The sequence below is a fragment of the Lepus europaeus genome, unplaced genomic scaffold, assembly GCF_033115175.1.
Source record: "Lepus europaeus isolate LE1 unplaced genomic scaffold, mLepTim1.pri SCAFFOLD_3_1, whole genome shotgun sequence".
In the NCBI taxonomy this organism is placed as follows: Eukaryota; Metazoa; Chordata; class Mammalia; order Lagomorpha; family Leporidae; genus Lepus; species Lepus europaeus.
In genome coordinates this window covers 2,327,640-2,339,725 of record NW_026909276.1, presented here as the reverse complement: position 1 = coordinate 2,339,725, position 12,086 = coordinate 2,327,640, and the positions used below count along the sequence as shown (strand labels likewise).

General features: G+C 61.5%; 1 pseudogene; it reads left to right on the top strand.

The window, feature by feature from the left end:
- The first annotated feature begins 4,717 nt into the window (after window positions 1–4,717).
- Window positions 4,718–11,943, top strand: LOC133755086 (sodium-dependent neutral amino acid transporter B(0)AT3-like; annotated as a pseudogene).
- The last annotated feature ends 143 nt before the right edge of the window (window positions 11,944–12,086 follow it).

The following is a 12,086-nucleotide window of genomic DNA, read 5'->3' as shown; positions in this document are numbered from 1 at the left end:
CCCAGCCCACTTCCCAGCAGGCCCTGGGTCCTCAGTCCTGGGACCGGCAGTGGGGTGATGCCTGTGGGGTGATGCCGCTCTCGCCACAGCAACAATTGTGAGATGGACTCGGGGATCACCTCCATCAATGGCTTCACGTCCGTGTACTCGGCCACAGTGATCTACTCCATCATTGGTTCCACGCCACCTAGTGCTACGACGACTGCTTCAGCATGTGAGTTGTACCGCCCCCACCACGCCCCGCACCCGGCGTCATCCTGGCTCTGCTCCAAGGAACTTCCTGACCTGTGCCTGCACACACCTGTGCCTGCACACCTGTACCTGTGCACCTGTGCCTGTACACCTGGCCTGCACACACCTGGCCTGCACACACCTGTGCCTGCACACCTGGCCTGCAGATGGCAGCCCCAAGGAGCGACCTGCTGGACAGCTATGTGGGCTCCATCCCCCTGCTCATCATTGCATTCTTCAAGATGTTCAGGATCCTCTACGTGTATGGCATTGACAGGTACGAGGGAGGAGGCGGTGGGGAGCCGTGCTGGGGCTGGCCTTGGGGGGCACAAGGCAGACAGCAGAGCAGCAGCCCTGAGTCCCAGGAGGGAGCTCCACAGGGCCCCCCAGGGGCAGTCCATGCCCCTCTGGCTTCCGGATTCTCCTACACCTAGCTGTGCAGAGCAAGCACTGACAGCAGCATTGTTAGACCGCCCAGAACTTGGGGTGTATGAGCATGGAGACTACGGTGTGAGCAGACCCTCTGCCACTCAGCCAAGCAAGAGCCTTGGTCTGGGTCCCCCACAGCAGCCTGGGTGCAGGTGCAGCAGAGGAACAAGGGTGGGTGGGCAGTGGGGCTGGGGCCCTCGGCCTGGGGTACCTATGTTGTAGTGGGGGGCTGTTATCTCCCTGGAGCTCCAGGCCTTTCCAGAGGGGGGCCTTCAGCCCCCACTGGCCAGACATCTGGGTACTCACCTTGCTGGGTGGGATGGCCACCAGAGAGCAGCCTGAGAAGCTATCAAGGTGAGCTGCTCCTGAGACCAGGTGTGCAGGCACAGGTGTGCAGGTACAGGTGCACAGGTACAGGTGTGCAGGCACAGGTGTGTGCGGGCCAGGTGTGTGCAGGCCAGGTGTATAGGCACAGGTTTGTGCAGGCCAGGTGTACAGGCACAGGTTTGTGCAGGCCAGGTGTGTGCAGGCCAGGTGTACAGGCACAGGTTTGTGCAGGCCAGGTGTGTGCAGGCCAGGTGTGTGCAGGCCAGGTGTGCAGGCTCAGGTGTGCAGGCACAGGTGTGTACAGGCCAGGTGTGTGCAGGTACAGGTGTGCAGGCTCAGGTGTGTGCAGGCCAGGTGTGTGCAGGCCAGGTGTGCAGGCTCAGGTGTGCATGTACAGGTGTGCAGGCACAGGTGTGTGCAGGCCAATTGTGCAGAGGCTGTGTGTACAAGTACAAGTGTGCATCTGAGGGGCAGGCCAAGGTACACAGGGTTGGCCATGCTCTGGTAATATCATGCAGTGCGGGTTTGGCCATGCGCCTGGCCCCACAGCTGTGCAGCTGTGCTTGGCACTGTATGTGTCCACACGTCCATCTGTGAAAGGCCCAGAGTGCAGGGTGAGGCAGGTGGTCAGTGTCTCACCCAGGTCAGTCGACACCATACTGGCCTCTGCCTCCAGGTTCAACAAGGACATTGAGTTCATGATTGGGCACAAGCCCAACATCTTCTGGCAGCTCATGTGGCGGGTGGTCAGCCCCCTGATCATGCTGGTCATCTTCCTCTTCTACTTCGTGGTCAAAGTCAGCAAGAAGCTAACCTACAGCATCTGGGACCCCAGCTACGTGAGTGCCCAGGGCCACCACGCCAGGGAGGGTCACAGGTCATGGCGGAGGCCCTGCATGTGCTCAGGGGAGGGTCGCAGGTCAGGGCGGAGGCCATGAGTGTGATCAGGGGAGGGTCGCAGGTCAGGGCGGAGGCCATGAGTGTGCTCAGGGGAGGGTCGCAGGTCAGGGCGGAGGCCATGTGTGTGCTCATCTCAGGCCTGGTTCTCCCCCAGGAGTTCCCCAAATCCCGGCAGGTCGGGTACCTGCCCTGGGTGTACGTGGTGGTGGTGGTCATGGCCAGCGTGCCCAGCCTCATTATCCCATGCTTCGCCATCTACAAGCTCATCAGAGGCCGCTGCCAGTAGCCAGAGGAGCAGCAGGGCCTGGTCAGCACACAGTCCACAGCCTCTGTGAACAGGGACCTCAAGTACTGAGGGGCCCAGCCCCAGGCTACATGTGTCTGCATGTGAGTGCATGTGTGCAGACATTCATGTGTATGTGTGAGCATTGCATACATGTGTGCACTAGCCTGAATGTGTAAACACGTATGTTGTACATGTGTATATTCATTCATGTGTATGTGATGTTTCTCCATATGCATGCATGTCTATGCACACGTGTGTGTACATGTGAGTTATGTCAGCATTGTGTGCATGCCTGGATATGTATGTATTGTGTGCACGTATGCCTGTGTGCATACATGTGCATGTTTTATGGGTGTATGCATATGCATGGATATGTGTGTATGTGCATCTGTACATATGTAGCTGTATATTTTGTGCACATGAGGACATGTGCATCGTGCTTACACGTATACACACACTGCTTGTATGCATGTACATGTGTGTGCATCTCCAGGTGCACACGTGTTCACATACATGTGTGCATCTGTATTTACATATTCATGGCACACACGTCCACCATGTGGGCCCAGTCTCCTTGTCATGAACACGGTGCAGCATGCCACACAGCCCTGGGTATGCCCCCCAAAGTCAAGAGCTGAGGGGTGGGGAGGCTGCACCTGCTGCACCCCAGATTGTCATGGATGGCCGTGGAGCCTGGAGCGTGGGCTACTGACTCGGCCCCTACAGCCATTCTCATTTCCCAGTCCCCACCCTGTGCCCTCCCCCTAGCTACAGACCCTTGACCTAGAGACCCCTGAGGTCAGGGTTTGGGCCCTTTTACCAGAAGCCCATAGAGCCTGTGGTGACGTGGCCACACCCCCCATGCCCTGGCCCCTCCACCCCTGGCTTAATGAATATTCACCATTTAATCATTGCTTCTGCCTGGCACGGACAGACACCCTGAGTGCAGCTCAGTGTGGCCCAGCCAGAGAAAGACAACAGCTGTTTTCTTACAGGGACATTAACTGTGAATTGTTAGCCAGATGTTGGGAGAGAGGGTTACAGGGTAACTTGGCCCTGGCCCCTGCCACCAAGGATGCTGCATGCCTCCTGGCCCCCCTGGAGCCCAGGGCTGGGTTGGGGTGGATGGCCCTGGGACTTGACACCAACCTCAGCCCCACGCGAGCTGTACCTGTGGCATCTGCTTCCACAAACGGCCACCTCCATGCTCTGCAGAAAAGCCTGGGTGCTTCCCTTCAAGCAGACTTTCTAGAATTCTCACAAATTGGGCTGGGATGCTGGGGGATCCCCTTCCTCCCAGAGACCCTGGCCACAAGCTCCAGTCCTGCAGTTCCAGCCACCCAGCCCACCGCAGACATGGAGCAGGGCAGAGCTGGGACGTGTTCTGACCACTCAGCACTCACCCCTCCATTGCCCTGTGGTGCCCCTGGCAAGGCCTGGCCAGGTGTGCCATCCAGGAGGCTGGTGGTCATGTGACACCTCTGGAGCACAGTGCTGCTGCTTGGCATCCTTGTCAACGTGACAGACAGGCAGGTTCATGGACATCAAGTGTCCCCGTCTAAATAAACCACTGCATCTGCTGTTCTCTGTGTATGTCTAGACAGGCAAGTGTGTCCCCAGGATCGGTGTGGCTGGCAGTCAGCTCCACTCCCCTATGGGCTGCAATCGGGATGCTGTCCACAAGGCCACGTGTTGTGGCCGAGACAGGCTGGGCATTGGGCAGGACTGTCTGCCTCCCAAAGGCTCTGTCCCTGTTGTGCTCAATGGGGGTCACCTCAGGGACTCCTGTAGCTCTGGGGAGGGTGTGGGCTCCACTCTGAGGTCCCCAGGCTGGGCTAGGGAGCAGGTGCAGCCCCTGGTACAGGCCACATAGGACTGGCCAGGAAGCCATGTTCAGACTCCCGAGGTGTCAGGAGACAGGTGTGACCTGAGGACTAAGCCCCCTCCTATGCTGCCCAGAAGCAGGGAAGCCACAGCCACCACAGCCACATGTGGCCAGGCAACAGCCTTTATCTGCTGACCCTGTTGGGAGCTGCATGGCATGGGGAGGTCAGGGGCTGCCAGGGTCCTGGGTGGAGGGCGGGGCTCCCTGGTGATGGATGTTCTGGGTCTTGAGGTGTCCACATCCTTGACTCAGCTTCACAGGCCACCTTGGCAAACCGAGGGTGGGGGAGGGGAGCGGGGACCTCTGACCCTGTCACCAATGAGCATGAGTCTGCATTACCTCAACATCAAAACACTTGTTATAGATAAATAACTAAAACCAACTCACCATGCCCCTGAGCATCCCCAACAGGAGCACACGGCTGTCGCAGGGACAGCTCTCTCTGTGGTGGTACCAGCCTGCAGCTGACATTGGACATGCTTGTGGGAGAAGGGCTGGGGATGCGGGCATGGTCAGGCACCAGGTTACCAATTAACCGGGCTCCACCGGCTTTCCTGTAAATAAACCAGAGGACGCGATGGAGGGGACGCTCAGGCTCCAGGACAGCAGAGGGTGCAGGTGCGGTGTGGTCTGGATGCTCCCTGAGCCACTGGACCGCTATGGCCCAGGACCTCAGCCCAGACCTAGCCATGGATGCACAGGAAGATGAGAGGCCCTGGTGGGACAACAAGCTCCAGTACCTGCTCAGCTGCATGGGGTTTGCTGTGGGGCTGGGGAACATCTGTAGGTTCCCATACCTGTGCCAGACCCATGGCGGAGGTGAGCCTGCCAGCCACATCTGGGTAGCCAAGGGGCTTGCCTTCCCCACCCCTGACCCCTGGGCAGCACCACCATCCCAGGAAACCAGACACATGGGGCCCCAGGAAGAGCCCGGCCTTGGTGTCTGAGCCCCGGGGACTTCAGGGGCCCACACATGGGGTCCCAGGCCAGCACGCAGCTCCATTCCCAGCGGCGCTGCCCCTTGGTGTGGAGCCAGTCTCCAGGGGGCAATCACCCTGGTGTCCACGTTCATGGGGGCTGGCATATCCCAAGGCTCCTTGTGGGGTGACAGGAGCCCCAGGCTCACCAGCATCATGGATGCACCTGTGCTGCCACATGTGTGCACCAGCCAGGGGCTGCTGCCCTCAGGGCTGTCATTGCCCAAGTGCCCCCGTTTAACGAGCAGGCCTGGGATGCCCATGCCCGACCCTCTCCAGTGAGGAACCTGGGGAGATTCCCTCAGGGGCCAGGGCCTTGGGGACACAGAGGTCAGGGGAGGGGGCCTCTCATCAGGGATGCAGGTGAGGGAGGAGCAGCCGCCCCAACGTGCTGCTATGGCACCTGTTTCCAGATGCAGCAAGCACAGCTGAACATGCCGGAACATTCTGTCTTCTTACTCCCCTTCCTCCCCAGGCTGTGCTGAGGGGTGGTCTCACCCCAGCCAATCAGCGCCCATCACCCGTCACTTGGAATTTTGTAAAGAATACCTCCACATCTTGCATGGGCGCACTCACCCTCCTCGTTCCTGGGCAGTTCCAGGGTCTTCTGAGCTGGCGGCCCTTCCTCGTCCTCATGCCAGCTCCTGTTCCAGGTGTCTGCTTGCCTGCTCCACCTGTCTACACTGGCCATGCCCACTCTGCCTCTCCACACTGGCCATGCCCACTCCACCTGTCCACACTGGCCGTACACACTCTGCCTGTCCACACTGGCCATGCCCACTCCGCCTGTCCACACTGGCCATGCCCACTCCACCTGTCCACACTGGCCGTGCCCACTCTGCCTATCCACACTGGCCATGACCACTCTGCCTGTCCACACTGGCCACTTACACACTGTCCACACTGGCTGCGCACACTCCTGTCTACACTGGCCACACAGACAGCTTCTGAGTCTGCCCCACAGTGCCGCCCGGCTGGTTTATTCTCCCACGAGGCTGAGTATGCAGCTGGCAGCTATGCCAACCACACTCGGCCAGAACCAGGGCTGGCCGCCAGCAACACACCAGGTGCCCCAATGGGGAGCAGAGGGTGGCCATCCCCTGACCTCTGTGTCCTGGCAGGGGCCTTCCTCATCCCCTACTTCATTGCCCTGGTCTTTGAGGGGATCCTGCTCTTCCACATCGAGCTCGCCATTGGCCAGCACCTGCGCAGGGGCAGCACTGGGGTGTGGATGGCCATCTCCCCCTACCTGGGCGGCGTAGGTAGGCCACCCCCTCCTCAGCTCCCCAGGAGGACCTGCTCTGCACGTGGTGGCACCGCTCCTCCCCTGCCATGGGATGCGTTGTCCTTGCTGTCCGCAGAGCTGGGCTGCTTCAAGGTGTCCTCTTGGTCAGCCTGTACTACAGCACCTGGGTGCTGTGGTACTTCCTCAACTCCTTCCAGCACCCATTGCCCTGGAGCTGCTGCCCTCTGGATGGCAACAAGATGGTTGAGGGCGTGGCCAGTGTGGACAGGTGACTTCTCCTGGTCACTGGTCCTCTCTGGACCCAGGGGCCACCCAGATCCCCATCCGTTCACACACCAGGCCCTGGGCCTCATTTCCCCATCTCAGCCTCATAGGGAGGTGAGAGAGCATGGCTCGGCTGAAGGGTGGGGGCCACTCCATTGCAGGGTCAACTGTGCTGGCACCTATGGCCCTGCTGGCTCTTGGGGCAGGGTGTGCATGCCACATATGGGCTCTGCTACCTGTTCACCCCCTAACATAAGTGGAAGGGGGCAGGGGGCACCCACTGGGCAAAGGATGAGGGCCTCAGGGTCTCAGCAGTGTCGGGGCAGGGACTTTGGTCTGGGGTGTGTGGACTTGTGCACCTGCAGGAAATCCAGGTGCTGACAAGGTGGGAGTGTGGGGGAGGGGCCAACTGGAATCAGCTGTCACCTGGGGCAGAAGCGTCCAGCAGGTGTGGCACACAGGACCAAGGGGCTTCTCCTTGGAGTCTGCAGCGCTTCTAGACCATTCCATTGGTCCAGGATCCCAAGGGGGTTTCCAGGGCTGCTGACCACCACCAGGAGTCAGCTGCACACCTGGGCATGAGGCTGTCTCCCCAGACACCCAGCAGTGGGCAAATGGGGCAGTGGGTGCAAATGCCCCTGCCCAGGGGCCTCACACAGCCAAAGCCACACATGGGAGAGGGCAGGGAGCATACCCTGGTTGGAGTCAGCTCAGATCTGGTTCTAGGCCCCACCACCGAGTGCCAGCCATGCTCTGCTGTGGGCCTGATGAAGGCACAGCTTGCTGGCTGCATCACAGAACAGGGGAGCCATGTCAGCTGCAACGCCAAGCAAGCTCCCTCCTGGCACAAAATCCTGAACGGTTCTTGGAATCTGTACAGGTCACACCTGGTTGTGGTGTGACCCAAAAGGGCCAGGGAACGTTCTGAAACAGCATCTGCTGTGTTCACATTCCAGATGCAAATTCTCCAGAATGGCGGGTGTGGCTGGATGCAGCCACCCAGATCTTCTCTCTGTCCCTGGACTTCGGTGGACACATCGCCTTTGCCAGCTACAACCTGCCCAGGTGGGTGGCTGCCCCAGGATGCTTGGCACCCTGGCGCTGCAGTGCCAGCCAGCAAGGGCTGAGCTGGGGACGGTGCTGTGGGACCTGCTGGCCTGGGGTGGGATCCACCTGGCTTGTCCGTTCCAGGAGCTGCTGTGTGTGCCCAGCCTGACTGTGGCCTGGGGCAGGTCTGGGGCCCACAGGGTGCTGAGTGCAGCTCTGAGCCTTTCCACAAATGGTGAAGGAATAGAGCGAGGCAGTGGGGTGTGGCCCAGGCTCAGTGGGGCCCTAGGGGAAGGCCCCCATGTGAGGGTCCCAGGCTTGATGGGCGGGGGGCCCTGAATGCAGCCCCTGTGTGAGGGGCCCAGGCTCAGTGGGCAGGGGGCCCTCCCGAGGCCCTGAGTGCCCCCAAGGCCCTGAGTGCCCCCATGTGCAGGAACAACTGTGAGAAGGACGCCATGGTCATCTCTCTGGTGAAAAGCACGACTTCCCTGTAAGCCTCTGTTGCCATCTTCTCTGTCATGGGCTTCAAGGCCACCACGGACCACAGGCAGTGCCTGGACAGGTGAGGCCAGGCCACGCCGTGGGCAGGGGTGGAGCAGGCATGCCACCATTCCTGAGGACCCTCACTGGAAAAAGGGTCTCAGCAGATGAAACTCAGGAGTGGATGGAGCTGAGGTTGCCCTGGGGGACGTGGGCCCCGAGTCAGGGACAGAGGGGTGCCCCCTGGAACCTCTGGGGGGCTGCCACTGAACCCCGTGTGCCCGGGGCCTCCAGGATCACAGGAGGCCTCTTCCGCTCTGAGATGTGCACAGTGCATGGCCCTAAGGCAGCCCCAGTACACCGATGCCACCGGAGCAACCCTGAGGCCCTTCGCCCGGCCATCTAGACATGTCTCATTTGGGGTGTTGGATGGGCTGCAGCCTCTGGCACAGGGAGCCCTGCTCCCGCAGAGTACGCATTCCCAAGAGGGGACTCTAGGCACCCAGGGGGTGAGGCAGGGGTCCTGCTGAACCCGTCGGCACCCAGGACGGCCCCCACATGCAGAGCCAATGGGTGGTGCCTGTGCCAACCCCACACCGCTCAGAGGGAGGAGGTAGAGGACAGGCCAGCCATGGGCAGTGCTGCTGGAGCTGGCGCCCCAGGAGCACTGAGCATGTGTGTGATTCACATGTGTGTGTGCCTCATGTGCGCCTGTGTGCTTCCCATGTGCGCACCTCATGTGTGCCTCATGTGTGTGTGCCTCACCTCAGCACCACCCTCACCAGTGTAGAAGGAGCTTCTCCAGCTCCTCCACCCAGACCCCAAGGACAGGGCCCTGTCACGTCTCAGCCTGACTCCTGGGGTTCCATAGAGCATAGCAAGTGGTGGACATGCTGCACCATGCAAAGATGCTTCTCTCTGTTCCAGGGCTCCCACTCCCAGGGTCTCTGCCAACACTGGGTGAGGGGACGCTGGGCCAGGGCTCCCACTCCCTGGGTCTCTGCCAGCACTGGCTGAGGGGGCTCTGGGCCAGGGCTCCCACTCCGGCAGCCGTGCCCACACTGGGGGCACTGGGCTGGGTGCCTGGGGCATCAGGATGGGGCTCGTACTTCCTCCCCTGGCCGCACTTGGCCCTACTCTGCGTGGCTGCGTGAGACTCTGCTTCATACAAGGCACCGACGCCCCCGCACTGAGTGTGGTCAGTGGCGCTGTCATGCCTGGCGCCCACCTGACACGCAGCTTCCTCCGTGAGGCACATCACGGCCTCCCGCATTTAGGACACTGGACACGGGGCCTTCTGAGCAGCCAGACCGGCTGCCGACAGAACACAGCAAACCTGCAGAAGACATGGCACTTGAGCGACCCAGGAAGCTGACAAAGGAGGGCTGGGCTCTGCTGGACCCCCAGCCGGGAGCCTCAATGCCCAGATCAGGGCTCAGTGGACTGTGCAGGAGGGCAACAGGAGCAGCTGTGTGGACAGCGAGCCCCAAAGCCGACCTCGGGAGCTGCGCGACGCCGGGTGTGGGCAGATGGGGGCTCTCAGGTCACAGGGCGGGGGTTCTCAGCCCCTGAATGCTGACCCGCGAGTTCTGAAAATGGGAGGCTGGGCCCCTCAGCTGAGCTGCAGAAGACAATGCCCCTGTGCCAGCCCGGGGCTTGCAGGATGAGGCCGCCCCCTCCCGGAGCAATAGTGCACACGGGTTCCCCGCAGGAGCAGACGTGGGCGGGCTGGGCCCCCAGGGTGCCATGGGCCCTGTGCCTGGACACATCTGCTGGCTCAGGCAGTGGGTGGCAGCACAGGCCCCACAGCCCCACCCTGTGTCCCCGCAAAAACATCCTGGGCCTCATTGATGAGTTCAACTTCCTGGAACAGAGCATCTGCAGGGCTAGCTAGGAGGCCGTCCTCACACAGCTCTACACCACACAGCCAGAGAGGCTGGCCCTGCTGCCCCTGAGGGTCTGCCACCTGGAGGACTTCCTGGGCAAGGTAGTGCATGCAGGGCTGCAGGGCCACCCCGGGAACCCCAGGCACTGGGCCAGGCCAAAGAGCTGTGAGCCTGCCGGAGTCCAGTGGAGCCCTTGTCCAGTGGGGTGGCTTCAGGGCTGGGCTGATGGGCAGCCGGGCACAGATCCTGGCTCCAGGCACCTAGAGCCTCCTGGAGGGATGGTGGGCATGGCATCCCTGCAGGCACACCCCTGGCCCACACACGTGGCCCACCTCCAGGTTGCAGAGTGCCTCGGGCCCCGGCCTTCATCGTCTTCATGGAGGCCGTGCTGCACATGCCGGGGGCGCCCATGTGGGCTGTGTTCTTCTTTGGGATGCTCTTCACCCTGGGCCTCTTGTCCATGTTCAGCAACATGGAGGGGATCATCACGCCACTCTTGGACATGGGGGTCGTCCCCACGGGGGTCCCCAAGGAGGCCCTCATGGGTGAGTGCACAGCTCAGCCATAGGAATGCCTGCCACCTCCCCTACAGAGTTCAGGGGCACCAGGCCAGTCTGCTCCCTGAGGACAGCCCAGCAGCTCTGGGCAGGACACAGGTGGACCTTCCCTGACCGTGGCCAGCTGAGGCCAAGCCCTTGCCCACCTCTGGCAGGCAGGGCAAGGTGGGGGAGAGGGGTAGGTACAGGACTCCCATCCAGCCCCCTGCATCACAGGGCTGGTCTGCCTGGCCTGCCTGCTCTTGGCCACCTGCTTCACGCTGCAGTCCAGAAGCTACTGGCTCGAGATCTTCGACAGCTACACGGCCTCCCTCAACCTCATCGTCTTTACCTTCGTCAAGGTGGTGGGGTCATTTACGTCTACGGCCTACAGTGGTGAGCTGAGGTCCATGAGGAGCCCGGGGGGTGGGGATGGCTCCGCAGTGCCACTGAGCCCAGCATCTGTGCAGGTTCTGTGATGACATCATGTGGATGATAGGGTGGTGAGCAGGCCTCTACTGGTGTGTGGTGTGGCTTGTGGCCAGCCCTCTGCTCCTCCTGAGCATCTTCCTGGCCTACCTCATCCTGCTGGCCCACAGGCTGCCCAGTTACTGGGCCTGGAACCCCCAGCATGTAGGTCCTCCCATGGGGATCAAGGGGCCACAGTGACCTGCAGGGTGACCCTGGTGGGACCGGAGCCTCTCGAGGGCCTCAGAGAAGTGTCCAGACCCTGGAGACATTGGTCCTTCCAGCCCACACTTTCCACTTGCTGTGGGGACAGGCAGCCAGGGAAGCAACAATTCCAGTGTCTGGGAGAGGTCGGGAGGCAGACTGGAGAAGGGTCACTCCCTGCCCCGTCCACACAGGTGACCATGCAACACCTGGCCTGGGCCACCCCTCCCAGAGTGAGCACCGGAATCCCTCAGGGTCCGCCTGGGGGAAGTGAGAATTTTCTGCTTTATCCCTGGGGTCTCAGACCACACCTCACCTGTCCACAAGTGTTGGAGGCCAGTGGGTGGGGACCACGTGCCCCTGCCTGCCCTGAGGGCTTCTACCCAGAGGGAGACTCAAGCCCCAGCTCCCTCATCCCTGAGCACCCACCCAGGATGCTGCCCTCCTGTAGTCCCAGGGAGGAGCTGGGGCTGCCTCCGTGCACAGGTGGTTGGGTCAGCCTCGCTCTGCCCAAGGCCTGGGGTCTGGAGCCCGGGGTCTGCCCCCTCCAGGCTGAGCTCTCTCTCTCTCTTGTGCCCCCTGCAGGAGCAGTTCCCCTCCAGACAGGAGAAACTCTACTCTGGCTGGGTGCAAGCCATCTGTGTGCTCGTGTCCCTGCTGCCCGCACTGTGGGTCCCAGGCATCACACTAGCCCGGCTGGTGGCCAAGTGCAGGAGGCAGCAGCAGGACACATGGCTGGACAGGAGCCTGAGGCTGCAAGACAGCAGGGCCCACTGAGGGGCAGGGATGGCCGTGGGTGACCTCATCATGTCCTCCCACCGACTCTGCAGGACTCTTGGCTCCCCATGTCATGAGCCTGCTCTGTCTGGGGTCCACTCTGCCCTCAAATGGGAGGCCAAGTCCACTCAGGGGCACCCCAG